Source organism: Geotrypetes seraphini, chromosome 3 (genome assembly GCF_902459505.1).
Source record: "Geotrypetes seraphini chromosome 3, aGeoSer1.1, whole genome shotgun sequence".
Taxonomy (NCBI): Eukaryota; Metazoa; Chordata; class Amphibia; order Gymnophiona; family Dermophiidae; genus Geotrypetes; species Geotrypetes seraphini.
Genome location: NC_047086.1, coordinates 134924976 through 134949985, shown reverse-complemented (window position 1 = coordinate 134949985; position 25010 = coordinate 134924976). Strand labels below are relative to the sequence as shown.

The 25010-nt window shown below is 43.0% G+C and overlaps 1 protein-coding gene across 3 annotated transcripts in view; it reads right to left on the bottom strand.

The window, feature by feature from the left end:
• SLC5A6 (solute carrier family 5 member 6) overlaps window positions 1–23678 on the bottom strand; it is a 268897-nt gene extending 245219 nt beyond the window's left edge. For all 3 annotated transcript variants that reach the window (XM_033936346.1, XM_033936350.1, XM_033936349.1), the window contains exon 1: window positions 23556–23678. The gene's annotated coding sequence lies outside the window, so the exon portion shown is untranslated. The remainder of the gene's footprint in view (window positions 1–23555) is intronic.
• Between the last annotated feature and the right edge of the window lie 1332 nt (window positions 23679–25010).

The window sequence follows — 25010 nt, the reverse complement described above, 5'->3', positions numbered from 1 at the left end:
ATTGTCTATCTTTTGCTTAAGAGTAAGCACTGGTACCGCTGGCTTTTTCACCAGTACCTTCGGTGCTGCTGTATGCTCCGGTGATAAGGAAGTCAATGACAAGGTACTCATCGATATTGGAGTGGAGCACTTTTTGGGCTTCTTCGAGGTGGCAGGACTTGGCTCACTGCTACTTTGACCTGAGGTCCAGACGGGGTGGGGGAAGTCTTCTTAGCTGGCTTACCCACAGAAGGCTGCGACACCGAAGATGGTTCTGTCAGTGTCAAGAGATGCGGTGTCGATTTGGACGGCGCCGTCAACATCGGTAGTGGTGTCGAGTCTCCTTCCATCACAACACCAAAGAGGAGGCGCAGTTGGATGAGGCAGTTCTTCAGAGTTCTTTTTTGCAGAGAAGAACAGCAGGAACAGGTCTCCAGACAGTGCTCAGGCTCCAAACACTGAAGACACCAGTGATGCGGGTCAGTTACCCCGAGCACTGAGTCCACACTTTTTAAAACCCATCTGCAGGTGGGACATTGAAGGAAAAACGGCCCCGGCTAGGTCAAAATCGGAGGCCAAGGTGGGTGAACAGGCCCCACTGGCCGAATCTGCGAGAGGGAAAAAAAATGAAAATTTTTACTTTTTATTTTTACCCAATTCAACAGAATAAAACAAAAGAAAAAAGAAATGACTAAAAAGTCAAAATTCTGCGAGAGCAGGAAGGCAGCGAAAGAAAAAATTTCAACAGCCGTTGAAAAATGCATCTTCTTAGCTCCGTGGAAACTAAGAAACTGAGGGACCGCACGCCTACGTCAGCCGGATAGGCACTTGCGCATACATGGTACGAGCTATCGCAAACTTTCTAAAGACTTAAAGTGGCGATGCACTTTTAAAGGGCCCATCAGTGGCTCTTCAGTGAGAATATGCTGCCTGCTTGTCCTGGGATAAGCAGTTTTAGCTTTTCAAGTTCATCAGGAAAAGATAATAAAGCCTAGACATTGCTCAAGCTACTTTTAGGTTGGCATCAGGAATAGTACGCTGCATAGAGATCAACCCTTGCATGCCTTATGGACCAGAAAAACACTGAGTAGGTCATTTAATACCTGACATATTAGGATTTGAAGAGGAAGAGGGCACTTGATCTGCTTGAGAAGAAATGACAAGGATTTCCAAGGCTTTTGTGATTAAAGTGGTAAGCTCTTCCTTGTGGAAGTGCCTAGCCACTGTAGAATCATTATCCTCCTCTCCTGTAACTTATCATTTCCCCAAGGCATATCTGAGACCAAAAGAAACTGAAGAGAAAGAATGGGCTGCATCCGAATGAACCTAAGAAAGACAGGATTCAATATCCCAATTGGGAAGGAATTCCAATCACCTTTTAGTCCGAAATTTTTCCTGATGCTGTCCAACAGAACTTGAAGCTTCTTGACCCAACTGAGCCCTTTTAACAAGTATGCTTAATGAAGAAGCAAAACAAACTGGAAGAAAAAATAATGCGGTTTCTTAAAGAGAAAGAGTGAAGTAAAAAGAAAAGTTTACTTACCAACTGCAAGGCACCCTCTTAGAGTGGCTAGCTCAAGGCTTCTCTGTACAGTATAGACTGAGCCAACAGAGAAAAAAAAAGTATTCCCTCCCCTCTCTCTTTTTAAGGAGGAAGAAAAGCTCACACAGAGAAATATGGTGGGGGAGGGAGTAACAGCACCAACAACTGGAGAATGCTATTCCCAGCTCAACTGGAACTGGAGCGAGCCTCAGCAGAGAAGCTCAGAGGTTACACAGAGAACAATTTACCACAAGACTGATCAACAACAGTCTTTGAGGTCTATAACCCAGTTAGGCTTTTAAGATTTCTCCAATGAATATGCATGAGATCTATTTGTATTACTGCCTTCACTGTATGCAAACAGGTCTCATTCATATTCATTGAGGAAATCCTGAAATTCCAACTGGGTTGTGGCCCCTAAGGACCGAAGTTACCTACCCCTGATCTACCACTTGCTGGACATAGAGAAACGCTAAATTAGAACAGCTGCACAATGCCTCTTAAGGCACAGTTCAATTCAATTCCATCTCCACTTGCTGGCAGATGGGCATAGCCCACAATTTCTGGGCTTATCTGTTGATGACATCAAGGAATGAGTGATTTTTACGCAAAAACAGATTCTGATAAATCCTCATATCAGGAATTTCCAGCAGAAACATGATATTTATTTTATTTATTCCAAAGCTTTTCCAGAACACCATTCTAACTACAAAGTCCATCACAGCAACTAACAATGCAGTGGCATAGTTGAGGAGTCAAGATAACCTAGTTGCTAGTATAAGAGTCAAAGGGGTAAGAAACAATGCAAAAGAACACCACATGCAGGATAGTCCTTAGTTCCATTTCCAACAGCAGCAGCCCCCAAGGATGCAGAAAGTTAAGTTTCATAAAACAAAATGGCTGCTATACAAGCAAACCTGCCATAGCCTAGTCTGTTGAAACTAGAGAGTGTGGCCGGGCCAGTTTCCAAGTATGAGGGAAAGCCCGGCTCGGACCACAAGTAAGAATTTTGTTCGCCTTTTATATGGCTAAGTGAAGGAAAACCCGGATACCGGATTTCTGGAAAACAGCATCAGGTTTATTAGTGTCCCAAATAAAAATAAGAAAAAAAACCATTCAAACTTGGCTTCTTAGATGCGCCCAGGCGCTTCCCGTACTCTCATACAGTTCAGTCCAGGAGAGTCATATGGGGCTTAACTCAGGGATTGGATAGCCCATTTTTACCACAATAATCAAAATTCCAAAACTCAAAATTGCCCCAGTAGTTCAATACTTTCACTGTCCCATATCCCCTTTGGGTTTATCAGTTTCTCCTGACCACTGTTCCTTGCTTTACAGCTGAGCACGTCCCGTGCCAGCTTTCTCAGCTACTTCACAGTCTCAGTATAAACAAACTTAACTTTGCTTCTGCTATTCTCCCAAGGAACTTCCACAGCCCTGCCTGCCAGGCTGTGAGGGCCACGTCTCCCTTTAGTTTAAGGTCTCCAGGCCCTCCCGATGTGACCCTTATCTGCTTTATCTCCTGCTCCTGGGGAATCTGAACACTGTGCTATTTACTGTAGCAATTTCACTCAATTAGGCATGGCTGCCCCAGCCCTGCTTCAGTTCAGGTTTAAACGGAGCAGAAACTTTTCCCACAGGACAATACTGGACCCTCACACACTATACTCTCCCAGATCCATGTCCTCACCAAACACACTACCCCCAGGGTCACTGTACATTTCCCACTCACACTCTTGGGAACCCTGGCTTTCCATTTCCACATTCATTCCAGGCTTTACATCCCATCCCCCTCTCTGCATGTCTGCTAGCTCCCCTGTAGCATTTCCATTAGGATAAACTTCCAGCCCTTCCCTCTGGGGTTTAATAGGCAAGTCACTATACCTCCTGTGGGTTATACTGCCTTTCCTTGTGGGCTGGCCTCCTGAAAAAGTCCCTGCTGGGGCTTAGGCAATGTGTTGAAGCTAGGATCACCGTGGGTTGTTTGGTTTTCCCAATCAGAGCCAGCTGAGCCTCTCCCCTGCTGCCTCTGCTTGTTTCCCATTTGAGGCTTCCCAGCCTGCAAACTCCGGGGTCTGACTCCACCCCTCTCCAAATTGGTCTCAGGTTTCTCCCTCACTTGGGGAAAGGAGTGATAGGGGAAATTAGTGGGTTTTCAGAGCCCTCCCTATCTGGCTCTTGAGCTGTGCTGGGACCTGCCTTTTCTTGCATTCTCTGGGCTGAGCCAGCTGTTCTGGCTCCAGGTCGGGTTCTACAGAACCCTGTGCTGCATGTTGGGGAGTTTTAGCAGTAGTTTTCACTGTGACAGGAGTTTCCCTGTCACAAGAGGCATCCAAAACTGACTGCACAAGAAGAGGTGGCTTGAATATAGCTCCCCGAAGCCACAAATCACTGCTGCTATGCTACCCTTCACCATAAACAGGGTAGAAGAAGCCAGCAGAGCTACTAACTAGCAGGTTCCTTAATGCCCTGCTGTGTCTACTAGCCAGCATCACCCATTACCCCAGACCACAGTTCCTCCTCCTTCCAGGATCCCCCAATATACTTGCCAGGGAATCCCTAGCTCCTGGGCCAACCTGCCTGCTCCTCTTTACAGCACTAAGCTGCTCACTACCTGCTCTGCTAGGCTTGTTTTTGTTGTTTTATTTTGCTGAATTTTATTAACAGATCTAAAATCGAGAGTGAGGGGGTGAAGAAAGAAGGAGACAAACACTCAATCTCGTTGTCAGAGGTCCCATGGGACCCTTGCCAGGAAAGCCACCACAAATGAAAGCCCAATGGCTAAAGGTTTGTATTACAGAGAGGCACAAGCATATCCAGACTCAACTAGGGCAAACGTGGACTAAATACTTAGGAAACATTGCTGACCAAATGACTCTACCACTGGACTAGAGGCTGTGAATGCCAAACAGGGGAGTCAGGTCTGTCTTTAACAATCCTACTGCACTAGTCCAACCTACATTACTCCTTATACTTCAGTCACAGTAAACAGGATTTACACCCCGTTTACAACTTCCTCTCATTACACAATGTAAAGCTGTCCGTTCAACTGCAACCATTTTATAGATCAACTATAAACATTTTTTGGCATAAACAAAAATTCCTGAAACATTTCTCAGTCTTAACAAACCATAAATATACATGCGATATGTTTCAGGCAAGGAAGAGGATTACAGGAGCAGCTGCCTGGACTTGTCTTTCCCACCTGCAGCCTGGCATACCAAAGGGTCACTGCATAAGCATTTAAACAAGTTGATTAAAAATCTTAGCAAATCAAGTTAATCTGACAGCAGAGACTTTCCCCAACAGGTTGTCTGCAACCACCTCAACTGACAATTAGTTACAGATTCTGAAGAAAACACCTTTACATTTTAAAAACATTGAACTACTAATAAAAATCAGATGGCTGCCTTAACTTCATCCGCCATTATTTATTTATTCATTCATTCATTCATTTTTATAGCCCGTCCTCCCAAGGAGCTCAGAACGGGTTACAAGGATACATACACAAAGTTTTCAGGAACAGAGATACGATGATTACAATGATGTGTTGGAGCAGTTAAGGCAGATTTTCATCCTGACACTATCCATATAAGGGCTGGAGAAAAAAAAAAGTGATGGTTAAGGAAGTTAAGTATTTACCAGCAGCTAGTAAACAAACTTCCTTTGGAAAACTGATTTAATTATTTATAATAATAATAACTTTATTCTTCCATACCGCCATAGTCAGATGGCTTCTAGGCAGTTCACACTGAAGAGAGCTGGACAATCAGTCCACTCTATCTTAAATTTCTAGGCAGATTAGAAAATTAAAACACAAATTAAATAATAAAAAAGCAATACTAACAATAAATCTATCTAAATAAAACTTCACATAAGGTCTTCCAGTATTAACATATCTGTACAAAAAAAAAAAAAGCAAAACTTATAATATTGCAATTACAGAATATCATGGAATGCCTTCCAAAAAGGAAAGGTCTTCAATGATTTTCTAAAAGTAGGCGATGACCTCAGCTCAGTTGATAATGAGTTCCACAGCATTATTCCAGTCGCCACGAAATGCATTATAAACCAGTGTTAGTATCTTAAATTGAGTCCTCCAATAAACTGGGAGCCAATGGGATCGTTTGAAAAAGAAGTCACCTTACCACATGTTCAATCAAAGTTATCCTCCATATTTGTCTATCGATAGAGTAAAAACTATCACTTGCATCTTTTCACTTAAATCCCTTAAACTTCTATATTTTGAACTACAACAGAAAGCACCTTGTACACAGAGGTACTAAAGTTGCAAATAACTGTCTGAGACAACTTATACCTAGGCCTTCTGACTCAATCATTGCTTTTCTTATGCCTCTGCTCCCGAGCAGCAGACATCTTTTGCCCCCAATTCAACCAGCATCTCAGAGCTTCCCAAACCTGCCCCCAAGTCGGGGGGGGGGGGGTGCACAAAAGCTTCCCATGGCAGTAACAGTTATTAAAGCACTCTTACTGGCACGGAAAGCTCCCCCCCTACTGATGTAGAAAAGGATTATCTGTGGCTGCTAACGATCCTCATAGCAGCCACCAAGAACCCTATGCTAATTCATTACAATAAGCTCATTAGTATTCTAATGAACTCTCCTTGTAATGCACATAAACAGCCGTACCCCCTCAAGCCAGGATCCCTGGAACCCCCACTACCTCTAAATTAAATCAGTAGGAGGGATGCCTACTCCCTGACTCAGGGATCCCCAGAACACCCATACCGTTAAATTGGCAGGAGGGATGTCAACTCCCTGCTGCATCAGGGACCCCCCCCAATACCTTTAAACTGAAGAACAGCAGGAGGAATGCCCATTCCCCCCTTCCAGCAAGCACACCTCTTCAAAACAGTGGGCCTTCACCTTCACAGTGCATCCTGTGATGAACTGGGAGGGACCTAAGGCCCTGTTTGACTAAGGCAGCTAAAGTCCCCTCCAGGGGTCCAGGAGTCCTTGGCACCTGAGCCATTCAGGGCCTCAGGTCAAAAGAACATATGAATAGCCTTACTGGGTCAGACCAAAGGTCCACAAGGTCCTCAAGGTGGCCAATCCAGGTCACTAATACCTGGCTAAAACCCAAGGTGTAGCAATATTCCATGCTACCAATACAGGGCAAGCAGTGGCTTCCCCATGTCTTTCTCAATAACAGACTATGGACTTTTCCTCCAGGAACTTGTCCAAACCTTTCTTAAAACTAGCTATACTATCCGCTCTTACCTAACTATTCTCTGAGTGAAAAAATTTTCCTCCTATTGGTTTTAAAAGTATTTCCCTGTAACTTCATCGAGTGTCCCATAGTCTTTGTAATTATTGACGGAGTGAAAAATCGATCCACTTGTACCCATTCTACTCCACTCAGGATTTTGTAGACTTCAATCATATCTCCCCTCAGCCTTCTCTTTTCCAAGCTGAAGAGCCCTAATCTTTTTAGTCTTTCCTCATACGAGAGGAGTTCCATCCCCTTTACCATCTTGGTCGCTCTTCTTTGAACCTTTTCTAGCACCACTAGATCTTTTTGAGATAAGGAGATCAGAATTGAATGTAATACTCCAGATGAGATCGCACCATGGAGCAATACAGGGACATTATGACATTCTTAGTCTTGTTAACCATTCCTTTTTAAAATAATTCCCAGCATCTTGTTTGCTTTTATGGACACTGCCACACATTGGGTGGAAGGTCATCGTATTATCTACAATGATATCCAGATCCTTTTCTTGGGTGCTAACCCCCAAGGTAGACCCTAGCATCCGCTAACTGTGATTCAGGTTATTCTTCCCAATGTGCATCATTTTGTATTTGTCCACATTAAATTTCATCTATACTGCACTGGAAAAGAAGGCCTGCCATTTTGAAGATTTAACAGCTTTTTAACAGGTTGTTAACAACTTTGGAGAGGCCGGCCTGGCAGGAGGAGGGAGTGTGCATCCCTCCTGTCAAAACAGTAGGGGGGTTTGGGGGTCCCTGAGGCAGGAGGGAATGGGCATTCCTCCTCTCAATTTAATTTAAAGGTATGGGGGAAAAGTCCTGGCATTGGGGGGAGGGGGTTGACAGGCCTGCGAGCAGGAGGGAGTGGGCATCCCTCCTGCCAGTTTTCAGTATAAGATATGGGGGGAGGAGTTGATACTGGCATGGGGGGGAGGAAGTGGCGGATCTGCCAGCAGGAGGGAATGGGCATCCCTCCTGCTGCTCTTGTACTGAAGGTAAGGAGGGTGTCAGTGTGGAGGTCTGGGTGGAAATAGGATGGATATCTTTTTTTCTTTTAATAGGCACAGCTCTTGTGTATGTTTATTGTGCAAGCAGAACAGCTGCGGCCATTTAAAAAAAACAACAAAAAAAAAAACAACTCAGCTGATCAGGGATTCCCTTGGCTCCAAAGTAGAAGCCAGTAGGGGAAGCCCCAATTGCCGGCTCTCAGCTGACCATGACTGAGCAGAGGAAAGGAGAAGGGTAGCTGCAGGCATGACAAGGAGCTGTGCCTAGCATTTGCTCTTCTGAGCAAGCGCCAGGCATAGTTTCTACCCCCTTTTAATGCCAATTCTCCACACGAATAGCTTGCATATAATTTGCAAGCTATTGTGCTGAGCATCACCAATAAAAGAAAAATCGCTCCCACCACAGTATTTTTTATTGTGGTGTCAGAACTTAGTGCATCCTGCCCTCAGTCAGGTTTTCAGGATAACCACAATAAATATGCATGAACATTTCCATATGTTGCGCTTCTAATATACACATATTCACATATCTAATTCAGGGATAACAACCTAAATACTTGAGGGCCGCAACCCAACTGGGTTTTCAGGATTTCCCCAATGAATGCTCATGAGATCCATTTGCATGTACTGCCTCCTTTGTATGCAAATAGACCTCATGCGCACTCGTTCGGAAAATACTGAAAATCCAATTGGGCTTCAGTCCTTGAAGATCGAGGTTGCCCAACCCTGATCTAAGGAAATACTTTTTTTTACAGAAAGGGTGGTAGATGCGTGGAACAGTCTCCCGGAGGAAGTGGTGGAGACAGAGACTGTGTCTGAATTCAAGAAAGCACGGAATAGGCACATGGGATCTCTTAGAGAGAGGAAGAGATAATGGTAACTGTGGATGGGCAGACTGGATGGGTCATTTGGCCTTTATCTGCCATCATGTTTCTCTGTTTCTATGATATTTCAAAAGCTCAAATGGCTTTGGGAGTCACCAGGACAGGTTTAGGAAGCTCTCTGTTAATTCCTCAGCAGGAGAAGGAAAAGCTTTGCCTGCTCTAAAAGGTTTGAATTTAAATAATATCTTATCTCTTAACACCCCCTTTTATCAAAACACAATAATGGCTGCCACGCAGCAAAAGCTCCGTCACCTATGCAATCTGTATGGGCATTGGAGCATTTACTACAGCAGCAGCCACTACCACAGCTTTGCAAAAGGGAGGATAAGATAAAAGATGAACTCCCCATGCTGGGAGTGTTAATTAGGATGAAGCAAAGTAGGAAAACAGCAGAAGAGCCTTATCTTTCCATAATAAAACTTTCATTTCTTTTAAAATGGAAAAGCTGGATCTGAAAAGTTGATTCAGAAATACTGTGTCATTTTAGAAACTGTGGTATATCTTTTCTGCAAGCAGGTTTCATGACCAGTATTTATCCTTACTGCTTAAAAGCAGACAAGGTTTGTAATTGCAGTGTGCAATAATTCAGCCTACTATTCAGCATTATATAAGAGGCCTGAACAGTACTGAGTCAGTGCATTGCTTGTGAGTCAGAAATTTCTACATCGTCAGCAGAAATCCTTCACTTACTTTGATAGACATAGCTGCAGATAAATATAGAAAGCCAGAAAACCTAAAAAATATTCTACTACAAAACCAAGCGGCATATACTATCAACCAAATGTGTCCCCTTTTACAACTTTCTGTCTCCCTATCTGGAATTCTGGCCTCTATAATATCGTCCAGCTTGATGTTACACACTCTGCACTTCTGTTTCAATTTTAAATTGCTGGCATTTACACAGCACAGTGTAAAGCAGTAGCCCAATTAATATAAACAGGCCTATTAAACAGTATAAGAATAGCTGCTATTCTTATCAATGAGTAACAGGAGGTCAGTACAGTTCTGTCAATAAGATTCAACTGCTCCTCCTACTTGTTACAGGACTATCTTCAGACTGTGCTAGAATTAAATAATAACAGGACTAAATGATGCAGCTATGTCTTTCCCTTTCGTGGGCATAAGAAGCAAGGATAATAATATTTTATAGACATTTTTCCTGTGAATTTGTCCAATGCTCCTTTTGAGTCATCTTGAGTGGAGGAGTAGCCTAGTGGTTAGTGTGGCCTGCACATCTGAGGAACAGAGTTCAATTCCAATTGCAGCTCCTTGTGACTCTGGTCAAATCACTTACCTCAGGAACAAAATAAGAACTGTATATAATACAGTAGCCTTCGCAAATTTTTAAGCTGGGGCCATTTGGGATCCAAAAGAGCTAAAGGAGAGCCGAAAATGCCTTTCTATCTGGGACCATGACATCAATCAATGCTTCTTGATTTCCATCTCCACTAGAACACCTGGCCTCAGTCATACATTGGGTTACTGGATTTTGCATCTGGTAAAGGACATGTGGCCCTGCCACGGTCCACCGCCCCATTATGCCTCCCAACCCTAGCCCCACGCAAACCTCATCTCTTCAAGCCAGGTGTGGAATGTATCTGTGCATGCGTGCAACATCACCACGTCATATCCACACATGCGCAGATGCATGCCAGACTCGGCCCCGATCTTACCAGCTTTTCAAAACCCGGACACAGTGCCAGGTTTTGAAAAGCTGTCCAGATGTCCGGACAGTCCTCTGAAAAGATGACATGTTGGGGTAAATCTGGACATCTGGTAATCCTAGTCATACATGCAGAAAACACAAACCCTCTTCAAATACCAGGCCCACAAACTTATTCCACTCTCCTCTGCTCACAACCTTGGAGTTGTCTTTGATTCTGACCTCTCATTTTCTACGCACATCCAAAAATTGCTAAGGCCTGCCGCTTCTATCTCTACATCACCAAAATTCACCCCTTCCTCTCTGAGCACACCACCCAGACCCTTGTCCACACTCTCATAACCTCACGATTAGAATACTGCAATCTACTTCTAATTAGTCTCCCACAGTGCCACCTCTCCCCACTACAATCTGTGCAAACCTCTGCTGCACGACTCATCTTCTACCAACCTCGCTACACTCATGTCACCCCTCTTCTTAAATCACTTCACTGGCTCCCTATCTGCCTTCGCAAACAGTTCAAGCTCCTATTGCTGACCTACAAGTGTGTTCATTCTGCTGCCCTTCAATACCACTCCTCGCTTCTCTCTCCTTACACACTTCCCAGAGAACTCTGTTCCTCAGATAAGCTGCTCTTAGCTGTACCCTTCTCCTCCACTGCCAATTCCAAACTTTGTTCCTTTCATCTAGCTGCCCTCTGTAGCCTGAAATAAATTTCCCAAGTTTGTCTGCCAAGCAAGCCCCTTCTCTTACCTGTTTAAAAGCAGACTGAAAACCCACCTTTTTGATACAGCCTTCGATCCTTAACCCTACTATCCACTGCCCACCAACCCTGCCAGCAGATTAACCATCCCCCTTAACTGTATCCATGGCATCCTGTTTGTCTATCTTGTCTGTTTAGATTGTAAGCTCTTTCAAGCAGGGACTCGGCACTCTTTTGATCTGGCAGATGACAACCAGTTGAAGGAGTTATGCGACAGATTGAACATAACTGCTTATTAGTTCATTTTCCGTCCTACATTTTTTATGTAGTATTTCCTCCCAAGCTGTTTCATGGCTAACTGCATTGATAAATCATTTTCTCGCTAACAGTACTTTTCAAGTAATATGGGGCATATTGCACTAACCCCTTTGTTGAAGGGGCCAGATTTAGATCCATCCATTCCATCTCATTACTGCCCAATTGTAAATATACCCATATTAACTAAACTGATTGAATCAAACAACTTTCAGATTATTTGGACAAATTCTCCAATCTTCTTCTGTTCCAGCTTGGTTTTCGTCCCAATTTTAGTACAGAAACTCTATTAATATCCGGTCAGCCATCTAATTAAAGTATGGGAGAGAGGGTTCGGAGGCAGGGGGTGTTGTGATGCAGCGGAGAGGGGGGGTTTGCTTGGCAGCAGGAGATATTGAACATCTCTCCCACTGTTGTGTTTTTGTTTTGTTTTATCTTTTTGCATTTTTTCTGCACGTGCCCATCATTATCACCAGCGATGGGCACATGCAAATTTAGCGAGTCTTCGTTACTCTCTGCCAACCTCATTTACTGAGTGTTTTTTGGAGAATGGCATGCTTTTTTATATTCGCTACCAGTATGGCTGCGAGAGCAACCCATTGTTTTTTAACACGTTTTTAAAGGATCTAGGCCATAGTCCTTGTCTCCACCACTTCTTCCAGGAGATTGTTCTATGCATCTAACCCCCCTTTCTGTAAAAAAGTATTTACTAAGATTATTCTATGAGAGTCAGAGCTGTTACCGCCGGCTGGCGCTAAAAACACTAGTGCGGTTTTGTAAAGTAGGGGGTAAAAAAGGTCTCACCAGAGTCATATACAGGGGCATCAATACCTCCTTTTGCCTACTGGCTATACCTTTTCCTTTGCACCCTGGAATCCTTCTAGCTTTCACCATCATCTTTTCAACCTGTTTGGCCACCTTAAGATCATCACCTTGAGATCATCACACCCAAGTCCTGCTCTTCTATCATGCATATAAGTTCTTTGCCCCCTAAACTGTACTGTTCCTTTGGGTTTTGGCAGCCCAAATGCATGACCTTGCATTTCTTAGCATTAAATTTTAGCTGCCAAATTTCAGAGCATTCTTCAAGCTTCACTAGGTCCTTCCTCGTGTTATTCACACCATCCGGGGTGTCTACTCTATTGCAGATTTTGATATCATCCGCAAAGAGGTAAATCTTACCAACAACCCTTCAGCAATATCATTTATAAAAATGTTAAAAAGAACAAGCCCAAGAACAGAACCTTGAGGCACACCACCGGTAACATCCCTTTCCTCAGTGTGATCTCCATTAACCCATACCCTCTGTGTTTTCCATCCAACCAGTTCTTGACCATCCCGTCACTTTGGGGCCCATCCCGAGGGCACTCAGATTATTTATTAGATGTCTGTGTGGAACACTGTCAAAGGTTTTGCTAAAATCATTTTTCCTACCTTTGTTGTCTGGTAATTTTATTTTTCTGATCAGTTTGTTCCCAGTCTCTAGTTGAAGTTTCCTCTGTCTGTGCTCTTAACTCTGTTTCCTATTTGCTGCTTCTTTTCTCTTCTTCACTTTTTTCCCTCACCCCTCTTTGGCATTGGAATTTTTATTAATATATATTCAGCTTTCTTCCATTTTTCTGCATTCATCTCAAATCTTTCTACCTTTCCATCTCTTGCCTTCCCATCTCGTCCACCTTGTGCACCATCTCCTCCCTCTCTTTTCTTCCTTTCCTCTCACCTCCATCCATATGGCCCTCCTTCTTTTCCCTTCCTCTGCATTCATGTGCCCCATCCTTTCCTATTGAACTAATAAGCAGTTATGTCCAATCTGTCGCATAACTTCTTCAACTGGTTGTCATCTACCAGATCAAAAGAGTGCCGAGTCCCTGTTTGAAAGAGCTTACAATCTAAACAGACAAGATAGACAAACAGGATGCCATGGATACAGTTAAGGGGGATGGTTAATCTGCTGGCTGGGTTGGTGGGCAGTGGATAGTAGGGTTATGGATTGAAGGCTATATCCCCATGCCCAGCAATGCCCATTTCTGTTCTTATACTCTCTCCCCATCCATCTTTTTGATGTGCCTTTTTCCATGTCCATAAGCAGGTTAGGGGAGCAGCTGCAAAGGTCAAATATTTTATACTATGTGTGGAAGTTATTAAACAATATCATCCTGGAAACCCAGAGCAGATAAATTCCATGTATTAAAAAGGGGGAAGGAAGACCAACAGCAGCCAGCCAGTTGTTAACAAGTGAGGTGAAGGAATCTATCACAACTAAAAGAAAATATTTTAGAGAGTAGAAGGATCCAACTGAAAATAGGAGGAAACAGCATAAAGAATGGCAAGTCAAATTATGCAAGGTGCAGATAAGGAAGGCAAAGAAAGACCTTGTAAAGAACATTGTGTCAGAGGCAGAAGCACGTGGAGGGGCAAAATCAAAGAAAATGTCTAAGTCTGTTTTGGACCTAGGGCACTAGTTGCCCAAAATTGGCAGCATCCAAAATCAATTTAAAAAAAATACATCCCCAATTTTTTTTTTTTTTTTTTTTTAATTTATAATTTTGAATACTTACAATATCCAACAATTCAAAGAAAAAAGGAAGTCACATAAAACAATACATAATCAAATCATGCATACAAAGTTCCTTTCAAGCCCACATTAATGGGGAGTAAGTCTTGCTATTTCTAATAAAATAAAGTTAAAGAAATATAAAGAATAGTGATTCTTGGTTCATATCAAGAACCTTGAGTCATTCCTTAAACTGGGATACTGCTATATTAATTCTCCTCATATTCCTCAGTATGGTGAAACAAATCTCATTCTATTTCTTTTCTCTTGCAATTAGGAATTGTTGTAGTTGTATTGGATCCCAAAACGAGTATTCAATATCTTGTAGTTTAATCATACATTTGCAGGGAAATTTCAGGTAAAAGGATGCATCCAGTGCCAGCACTCTATCCTTCAATTTCAAGAATTCTTTCCTCCTCAACTGTGTGGTTCTGGATACATCCGGAAAGATCCTGACCAAATCCCCACAAAATGTCATTAACCTATTTTTAAAATAAAGTCTCATTATCAACATTTTATCCATCTCACTCATGCATGTTATTACCAGGGTAGACCGAGTCTGAATCACATCCTGTGTATCTTCTAAGAATTCAGTCAAATTTACCTCTGGTGTGGTCAGATGGTCCTCCCCCTGGGCAGATTCAAGTTTTTTTTGAGGAATATAATAATAATTATTTATTGGAAAATTCTCTGCATTGGTCATTCCCAGTACTTCTTTAAGAAACTTCCTTAATAAAATCTCAGGTGACAATAAATGAGTTACTGGAAAATTGACCAAGCGTAGATTTTTCACTCTACTCATATTCTCGATAGATTCAATTTTAGAATGTATTACTGTTGAATCTTTAACAGCAGATACAGAGACAGCTTGCAAATTAACACATTGATTTTCCACCACATTTAGTCGTTTATCCAAACAACCTAAATTAGCATCTACGTTTTCTAATTTAGAAGAAACTAACTGAGAATAATCTCCCATTTGCTTCATCGTTGTCCTGAGAAACCCTTCAACTCTGGATATACTTAGCCATAAGTCCTTTAAGGTAATATCCTGTGTTTCTTCTGTTCGTGTGGTTTCATCCACTCCACCAGAAAATGTCAAAGATTTAGGTATTTCAGCATATACTAATTTACTTGAATGGGTGGATGAAATCACTTGAGCATCAGATATAGTGGGGGTTATATTCCCACTATCACTGGGTACCGGATGAAGGGGAGGAGTACGATTGAGAGGACTTATTGAAGCTCCTGACAAGGAGGAATCTACCTCTGGTGGTACCACTGGTGGATTGTCCGAAAGTAATAATAAGTGTCTATCCATTGGGCCTGATACCACTGGTGTAGAACTTTTAGGTTTTATCTTTCTTTTTCCCATATTCTAGAGTCATATAAAGGTAATAGAAAGATTTTGTATATTACCAAACCGGCTTCCAGCTCCTGGACTCCTCGTGACTCCAAGGGGCTCCCAAGGGGCCTGGCGTGCCCCTTAGGGCACGCCCCTTCGGCCACGCCCTGCGGCCTCAACCGCGGCGGCGGCTTGGTTTTAACGCTAAAGAGACGGACCCGATGATGTCAGGGGGTCCGTCTCTGTGAGTGCCTGTCAGGTGAGGAAAGTTAGCAGCAAACCGCTGCTGCAGGAAGCCAGGAACCGCCGGAAATCCAACAATAATCCCCTTGGGTGTATCCACTCTCTTGAGCAAGCCTCCCCCCAATTTTTTTTCCGTAAATCATCTACTTCTACATCCAGCCATTTGATCGTCCAGACCGCTAGTACGTCTATCAAAAAAACTAGGCACGCATTTGCCTCCAAAGAAGCTGCTTTTCTATCAGTAAGTTTACAGATATTTACTGCCAGTTTGTGTTCAGTCATCTACGACAGTGTCCATTCATCCCCTGATGAAGGCATCTACGGATGACAAAACTGGGATTCTATTTGGGGCATTCTAAGTTTTCCTAGATTTAGCCTTCTTTCACATCACAGGTTTTGGATCTCTTTATGTGACTTTATATCCAAGATGGACATTAAGATATATACTTTTTTTTAGTTTTTATTATTTGTACAATAAAGTAACTGATTGGTTGAATATCCAAAATCTCATTTGCCTCTTTCCATTGTACCTTTCTCAATAACAGATTATGGACTTTTCCTCCAGGAAATTGTCCAAACCTTTCTTAAAACCAGCTACGCTCTCCGCTTTTACCACAACCTTTGGTAACATGTTCAAGAGCTTAACTATTCTCTGCGTGAAAAAAAATTTCCTCCTATTGGTTTTAAAAGTATTTCCCTGTAACTTCAACGAGTGTCCCCTAGTCTTTGTAATTTTTGACAGAGTGAAAAATCGATCCACTTGTACCCATTCTACTCCACTCAGGGTTTTGTAGACCTCAATCATATCTCCTCTCAGCCGTCTCTTTTCCAAGCTGAAGAGCCCTAACTGTTTTAGTCTTTCCTCATACGAGAGGAATTCCATCCCCTTTACCATCTTGGTCGCTCTTCTTTGAACCTTTTCTAGCGCCACTATATCTTTCTTGAGATAAGGAGACCAGAATTGAATGCAATACTCCAGATGAGGTCAACCATGGAGCGATACAGGGGCATCATAACATTATTAGTCTAGTTAACCATCCCTTCTTTAATCATTTCTAGCATCCTGTTTGCTTTTTTGGCCGCTGCCACACATTGATCCAATTTTTATGCAAGTGTTGGGGGTTTAGTGATCACTGGGGAACTGTGTGGGGGTCTGTACTTTGTGTCTGCAGTGATTAACTGGTCACTTTGAATACCTTTTGGGCACTTAGATTTATTTTTATATTGCCTAAGTCACAACGTATACCGTATTTTCCGCTCCATAAGACGTACCTCACCATAAGATGCACCCCAGATTTAAAGGCGAAAAACAAGAAAAGAAAAATATTATGAACCAAATTCTCCCTGCCAGGCTCTGCACTCAACCCCACACTCCTTGCTAAGCTCTGCATCCTGGCCCCCCTCCCTGCCAGGCTCTGTCCCCTGTCTCCCCTATGGTGGTCTAGTGGTAGGCTGGGATAGGGAACAGGGCAGACAGGCCTAGTGGCTGGCAGGCAAGTAGGGATAAGGCATGCAGGCAGGCCTCCCCCTCCCAAGCATCCCTCCAAGGCAGGCAGGCAGTACTTCCCCCATCCCAGGCATCTGCCCAGGCATGCAAGCAGTACTCCCCCCTCCAAGGCCTGCCAGCCAGCTGAGGGTGCCGCTTCCAGCGAGGGAGGGAGGGCAGCCACATTAAAAATAGGTAATCGGAGGGGGGGGTGCACTTTGGGTATTCGCTCCATAAGATGCACCCTAATTTCCCCCCACTTTTGGGGGGGAAAAAGTGCATCTAATGGAGCAAAAAATACAGTATGTTTCGGCCAGGCAGCCTCATAAAATTTTCAATTGTCCCTGCAGTACAACTAAATCTAGGCTGGCCCATATCTCACCCTAACCACTCTTCAAAAATGCCCCTTTCAGCTCTGGCGCACAACGGGATTCAGAGGCCTAAAAAGTCTCTGGATACTTTTAAAAACCAGTTTTGATTATCGGCACTAGGATGACCTGTCTTTTAAATCGTCCAAGTGCTGATTTGGCCTGTTTTTTAGACATATTTCTGTTTCGATTAAGACCCCATAATAAAAAACTTTTTAGGTATATTCATTTATTTTAAACATTTCTTCTCTGCTTAATAACTAGGCGGATAACAATAAAACACACCTATTCAAATGCACACAAATATAACACAACAGAGCACCGTCATAAAACTCCTCCCTACTAATCCTAAATACCTCTACTAAAAATAGCATACAAGTAAAAGTTTGCTCTTTACAAAACTCTACAATACATAGTAACATAGTAGATGTTGGCAGATAAAGACCCGAATGGTACATCCAATCTGCCCAACCTGATTCAATTTAAATTTAAAAAGTTTTAACAAATATTAAAAGCAAGAGGCCGGGACAAGAATCAGTTGGACCTCTAGATGACCGAAGGATAAAAGGGGTGATCAGGGAAGACAAGGCAATAGCAGAGATTAAATGTATTCTTTGCTTCAGTCTTGACTGAGGAAGATGTGTGAGAGATACCAATGCCAGTTGGTATTCAATGTTGATGAGTCAGAAAAACTGAAACAAATCTCTGTAACACTGGAAGATGTAATAGGGCAATTTGACAAACTAAACAGTAGCAAATCGACTGGACTGGATGGTATTACATCCCAGTGTACCAAAAGAACTGAAAAATGAACTTGCAAAGCTATTATTAGTAATTAGTAATTTATCTTTAAAAACCCCAAGGCCTACAGACTATTGACGTTTCCGCCAAGAACTTTCCAAAACCTTTTTTAAATCCAGATATGCTAACAGCTGTTACCACACCCTCTGGCAATGAGTTTCAGAGCTTAACTATTCTGTGAGTGAAATACTTCTTTCATCGAGGGACACCTAGTCTTTGTAATTTTTTAAAGAGTAAAATTTGATTCACCTTTACCCATTCTACACCACTCTAGAAACCACCTTCTCTAGTCCAACAATCTCCATCCCTCTCCTGTCTCCAGGGCAGCAGCACCCTTTTCTATCCTCAACACAGAGTCCCTGGATCGCTACCGAGCAGTCCTCCTTCCTTCTCCCCAGAGCTAGCACTACCTCTCCCATTTTGTCCTCTCACCTTCCTGAATTGCTGCAGATAGTGGCAGCCCAGTGATGCCTAAAGGCAAACTCACAACCTTTGCTAGAAAACAGAAGTTGCATTCAGGAGGCAGAGAGCAGCCTAGTGAAAGATCCCGAGGTTCCCTATAAGAATCTCTGGGCTGCCACTATCTGCAGTGATTCAGGATGGTGAGATGGCAAAATGGGAGAGGTGGTGCTGGTTCGGTGACGGGAGAAGGAATGAGGGCTGTTCAGCATCGATGATGATGTCTTCAGAACAGTGAAATTGGGCCCTCCTGACCTCCTTGGGTCTGAGGCACATGCCTACTGGATTTACCCTTTAGTCTGGCCCTGTTTGTTTTACTCCATGGTGCAGCCTCACCTCAAATGCTATGTGCAATTCTGGTTGCTGCATCTCAAAAAAGATATAGCGGAATTAGAAAAGATAGAGAGAAGGGTGATGAAAATTATCAAAAGGATGACACTACTTCCCTTTCAGGAAAGGCTAACGTTGCTAGGGCTCTTCAGCCTGGAAAAGAGATGGCTCTGGAGAGATATGATAGAGGTCTATAAAATACCGAGTGGAATGGAATGGGTAGATATGAGTTGCTTGTTTACTCTTTCCAAAAACACCAGGATTAGGGGACATGTAATTAAGCTACTAAAGTAGATTTAAAACAAACAGGAGAAAATATTTTTTCACTCAACGCGTAATTAAATTCTGTAATTCATTGCCGGAGCATGTGGTGAAAACAGTTAGCTTAGCAGAATTAAAAAAAAAAGGTTTGGAAAAATTTCTAAAGGAGAAGTCCATAAGCCATGATTAAGATGAATGTGGGGAAATCCACTGCTTATTTTAAGCAGCATAAATGTTTTACTCTTTGGGATCTTGCCAGATAGTTCTTGGCGGTTTACAATAAGAGGTGCTGGACAATCAGAGAAAAGTTACAATTTAAAGTCATCAAATACAAGCATACAGAATAGAAAAAGTAAAAACTGTAAAATTCTTAGGTTACAAATCAATTAAACAGTTTTCGTTTTCACTAATTTTCTAAAACTAAAATAGGATGAGGAATGCATAATAATGTTACCCAGCCAATCGTTCCATTTACCTGCCTGGAAAGCAAGATGGCCCAAAAGAGAGCCACGCTATCTGCACATCTGAAATTCTGGCTTTAAAACAGGAAGCAAGTGAAAGCCTGGCTTCTCCCCTCCACTGCTCCTTGCTGTGTTTCTATTTTCCTTCACTAAGATCCTGCCTGAGATCAGGGATTTAACGTGCATTAGCTTTACAATGGTGAGTAAACAAAAGAGCACACTGTCATGTGTATTTCATTTTTAAATTAAATACACGACAGTCCAGAATTTTGAATGATTTGTTCAGCTAAAATTAAATTACTAGTGTTTCTGCTAAGAATGTAGAATAATTCACTGATGGACACCCCATTATACATGAACAAAGAACACAGTGCTTCTGAACACCAAACTGCCCCCTCATTTCACATTTCCTCAGGTAAAAGAACCTCCAATTTATAATCCTAGGAATCATATGACTTGAAGAAGAGCAAGAATCCCTCAGAGACTGGATCAAATCAATAAGTCAAACTAAGCCTTTTAGTGCCAACAATATCTGGATTTCACAGAAGCTGATAACTTTACTACAAGCTAATGACTAAGATAAAAATAGTAAGCAGTATTAAAATCTGAAAGTACTTATTCCCAAACCAAACTATGGCAACTAATAAAATATCTTACATTTAAAATGGTTGTCCTTTCCCCCATATGCTGCCTCTCCACACTAACAGCAGATTCATAAGTACAGCAGTGTGAAAACAAAATTCTCCTGGCAACTGACAAACAGGCATTGCATCAGCAGCCTTTTTACATTACTGGTATTATGACATCATCACCATCACGTTAGATGTGATTGACAAGCTGAAGGGAAATTTGCATTTGGTGCTTATGTTGAAGCACTGCAATTTCCATAGACACTTGACTGTAGCAAGCAAGTATGGTTGCTCCATCACCTACAGTCCATTTGTAGCATCCGCTATAATAAAACCCTTAGCGTGCATGCACACTTCAATCTTCGTGCCTCTGTGCTCCTTGACTCCATGCCTCCGTATGCGCAGTAGAGTAGAACTCTGCCTGTGGCGTTTTCAACATTGCCCTCCCTTGGCGATGCTGCAAGGCCGGATCCAGTGATGACCGGGCCTACCAAGGAGGAGGAGGAGGGGGGCCTGACCACCTTGGCAGCGCTGAAGATGGACAGTTCAGAAGAAAAAGTTCACAGTGCTGAGAGGAGAGGGAAAGGTTAAAAAAAAAAAACCTGGGAGCAAACTTTCCACACAAGAGGGTGTAAATGGCACAAGAGGCGGCCACGGATCTCCCCCGCCCATCGGGCCTGGTGGTACTTCTCTTGGCCCTGCGTGTGCCCTCCCCCCCCAAAAAGGTCAGCATAGCATTTTTCCACTTATTTCTGCAACGAATAAACGCGCCATACTAATAACAGACTAAAAAATAAAACATTCCCTCGCATCCACGTTACGCACTGTCTGAGACCATTAACTGCACTGCTCCTATGCCGGCATTAGACAGCTTCCTACATGGCTGCCGAAACTCTATCTTCATCTTATTACCACCACCACCACCCTCCCCCCAAAAAAAAACATACCTCCGACTCGCTACCTGTTAGCCACCATATCTGCCCTCTGGGGCAGGAAGAGAAACAGAAGGAAAGATAGAACATAAGAACATAAGCAATGCCTCCGCTGGGTCAGACCTGAGGTCCATTGTGCCCAGCAGTCCGCTCACGCGGCAGCCCAACAGGTCCAGGACCTGTGCAATAATCCTCTATCTATACCCTTCTATCCTCTTTTCCAGCAGGAAATTGTCCAATCCTTTCTTAAACCCCAGACTACGGCGGGAGCTCACAGCAGCCATTTCCTATTGGTGATCTACACGGGGCAGGAGCATAGGAAGATCGCTCCTGCCCCGAAAGCCCGCTAGACCACCAGGTAAGGCTGAGATGCCTGGGGGAAAGCAAAAATATGGGGGGGGGGGTTTCCCCCTCCCCCCCCAAAAAAAATCATAATTATGTGAAATTGCGAGTGCGGAAACCGCGAATGGGGAGGGGGAAGTGTATTTGCAATGCCCTATACCAGTGGTTGGCAATTCCGGTCCTCGAGAGCCGGAGCCAGGTCAGGTTTTCAGGATATCCACAATGAATATGTATGAGATGGATTTGCATGCACTGCCTCCTTGAGATGCAAATCTATCTCATGCATATTTATTGTGGATATCCTGAAAACCTGACCTGGCTCCGGCTCTCAAGGACCGGAATTGCCTACCCCTGCCCTATACCTTAACTCAGTGGTTTCAAACTCGCAGCCCGGGGGCCACATACGGCCCACCAGGTACTATTTTGAAGCCCTCGGTATGTTTATCATAATCACAAAAGTAAAATAAAAGTTTCTTGATCATGTCTCTTTAGTTATAAATTACAATATTATTATTAAGACTTAGCCAAAAGGAAAGATTTATAAACTATTAAGAGTTTTACCTCATGCAAAATTGTCATTTCTTTAATAAGACATTAACTATTTTTTCTGAGGCCCTCCAAGTACCTACAAATCCAAAATGTGGCCCTGCAAAGGGTTTGAGTTTGAGACCACTGCCTTAACTAGATTGTAAGCTCTTTCGAGCAGGGACTGTTTGTTTCATGTTTTGGTGTACAGCACTGCATATGCCTGGTAATGCTATAGAAATGATAAGTAGAAGTAGTACTTACCCCTCGGAGTATGCATACTTTGTGTCAGGAACCAATTTACTGAAAATGTTGGGTGCCACCTGCCCCTGTCATTTTTATTACGCCAAATTAACAGCTACCCATAGGAGCCAACTTTTCAAAATTATTGGGGGTGCTGAACCAAATGGAAATTACCTCTCCCTGAACACAGTCAAGAAACTTGTTCAATATTGGGGGTGCTTAAGCACAGAGCTGGCTCCTTTGCAGCTATCCCTTGAAAATTTTAGCACTGCAACACAAGAGCTGAAAATCAGAAATCCAGAAGGGAAGAAAGTATTATTGGAGGAAAGTACCAACCGAGATGATAAGAAAATGGACTTCTGAACAAGACAAGGAGAAAAAGTGAGAACATCATGGAGATACAATGATTCTGAGAGTAGAAGATCCTCCAATAAATCTTGAAAATTCCAGATTAGTTGACAAGTCTTTAAAGAGAACTTTAAGACAAACTCAAAGCTAGCAGGCGTAATCTGGACCCCTGCCCACCGGTTTTGATCAAAGCCTGAAGGCATATTGGACTGGGTGAGGATAATAGTTAACACTTCTCCAAAAGAGTTTTTCCTCAAGCAGTTGAAAACCATTAAATAAAAAGCCAAATTCTTGGCTCATCACTTTCATTGCCAACTACTTGCAAATAGTTCCTTTATGGAAATATAATTGAAAAGGTCGTCTCTTCTTAACTGGTGGGCTATTTAACCAAGAATGCTGAATAAAGTTCAATCAGGGCGCTGGAAAAAAAATGAAACATCGACACAACGCTGACAGCTCTGCGAAACGATATTCATTAAGCTTTATGTGAAATCCACAGAGCTATCAATGGTCGAAGGTTGCAGCTTCCTTCAACCTTTACAACAAATAGCAGCAAGACTTTTCTGCCCTAAGTTATACAAAGTTTTTTGGGGGGTTATAAAGCAGATCTAGTGCTTTAATCTACCTTTCCTCTAACTAAAGCGTAGCGACACCTTGCTCCTCCACTGGCAAGTAATATATCCAGTCTTTGCTCCCAAAGCACCTCTCTAATTCTGCGCTGCCAAGAAAGTCTCAAGGGGCAGAGATCCAAGATCCGTCTCGGGGCACTTGACAGCACATGATAGAGAGCCAGAGGCCCTAGGTCAAATTTAACTCGACTAGCAGAGCAGGAGCCGTAAATCCCCCTCCCCTCTCCCCCGGGTTCAGCCGCTGTTCTCAGCCCGACGCGTGCTTCTTACTCACCGTTTAGAGCCTCACGTGTAACCCATGGTTCTGCAGCAAGGGCAGCAAAGGCTTATCGCGTCGCTTGTTTATGACGACAGTTCTCTTTAACCAGTAAGAGCTTTCCGAAAGCCTTCCGCTAAAGCTGTGCTCAGATGGAGGACGCTTTGTGCCGCAGTGATTGGGCTGTCAACCTCGTCTCTATGGTGACGGCTGGGTCATTCGCGTGGGACATTGGCTTGTGACAGGTTTGGTCTCTGCAAGGTTGGGAGGCGCATGCTGATGAGTTTAGACATGCTGCGGAAGGGAGAATAACAAAAAACAGCAGTGCAAAAACAAAAAGTGACAGCCAATGATGAAGCACCACAATTTGCTTCCCGCTATAGAAAACATTACATGCGGTGGAGTGGTGGGGCTGAGGTGTCCTTTTTGAACTTATCATAAGTTATTAAAATCTTATATTGATCCAGACATACTTTTTGAACATTTATTGATAGTGCTTTTGGACTGGATAAAGCATTTACTTAAACCACATTGCCATTGTTTAAGTGAGCGGAAGGGAGAATGACATATGTGATCTTCCCCTCCCCCCTGGAAAATGCCTCTGCTACAGAGTAGACTAGTAGAGGGTGTTTGGTTTGGGTGTATGTATGAGTGGATGGACAGAAAGAGCAGTGGGAGGAGTTAGAGTTTCCTTTTTCCCTGGGTGGGAGGGGGAACCCTATAAAAGGGAAGTGAGGGTGAATTAGAGGCTTTTGGTTATGGTCCTGTTTCTACAGCTTGGAGCATTAATTTCTTGCTGAGAGTTAGAGGGTTTGCAGGAGAGCAAACGATAAAGAGAAGGGAAAAGGAACTTGGGAGGTTCACATCTAAGAATCAAAAGTCTTTAATTTTTCAAGGTATCACCAGGAGGGGAAAGAGCGGAGAGGAGTGATTAGAGAGCAACAGGGAAGTAATTTTGAAGTGACTTTAATCGAAGGTGTTTTGAAACCAGTTTTATATTTATGTGATGTTAAATAATGGTAACCCTCCTTTTTGATATAACCTTCAATCCTTAACCCTACTCCTCTGCCCTCCAACCCAGCCAGCAGATTAACCGTTTCCCTTGACTGTATCCACGATATCCTGTTTGTCTTGGCTATTTAGATTGTGAGCTCTTTCGAGCAGGGACTGTTTTCTTCTTCTTTGTGACTCTGTGCAGCGGTGCGTGTGTGTATGCATCTGGTAGCGCTATAAAAATAATACTAGTAGTAATGTTAGTTGGAACCCACTTCTGTGTGAATATAGGGAGCTGCCTATTGTAAGGATTGATAGTGGCCCCCACAATGTTAGGTTTATAGGGGTTATGTTAGGCGCCCTTACAAATGCCAGGTCCCGGATTCAATACCCTCACAGAAGATTCACCAGGAGTAGAATCAAATAAGAAGCACGGCCAGAGGTGATTGCATAAAGAATATATTATAGAAATAGGCTTAC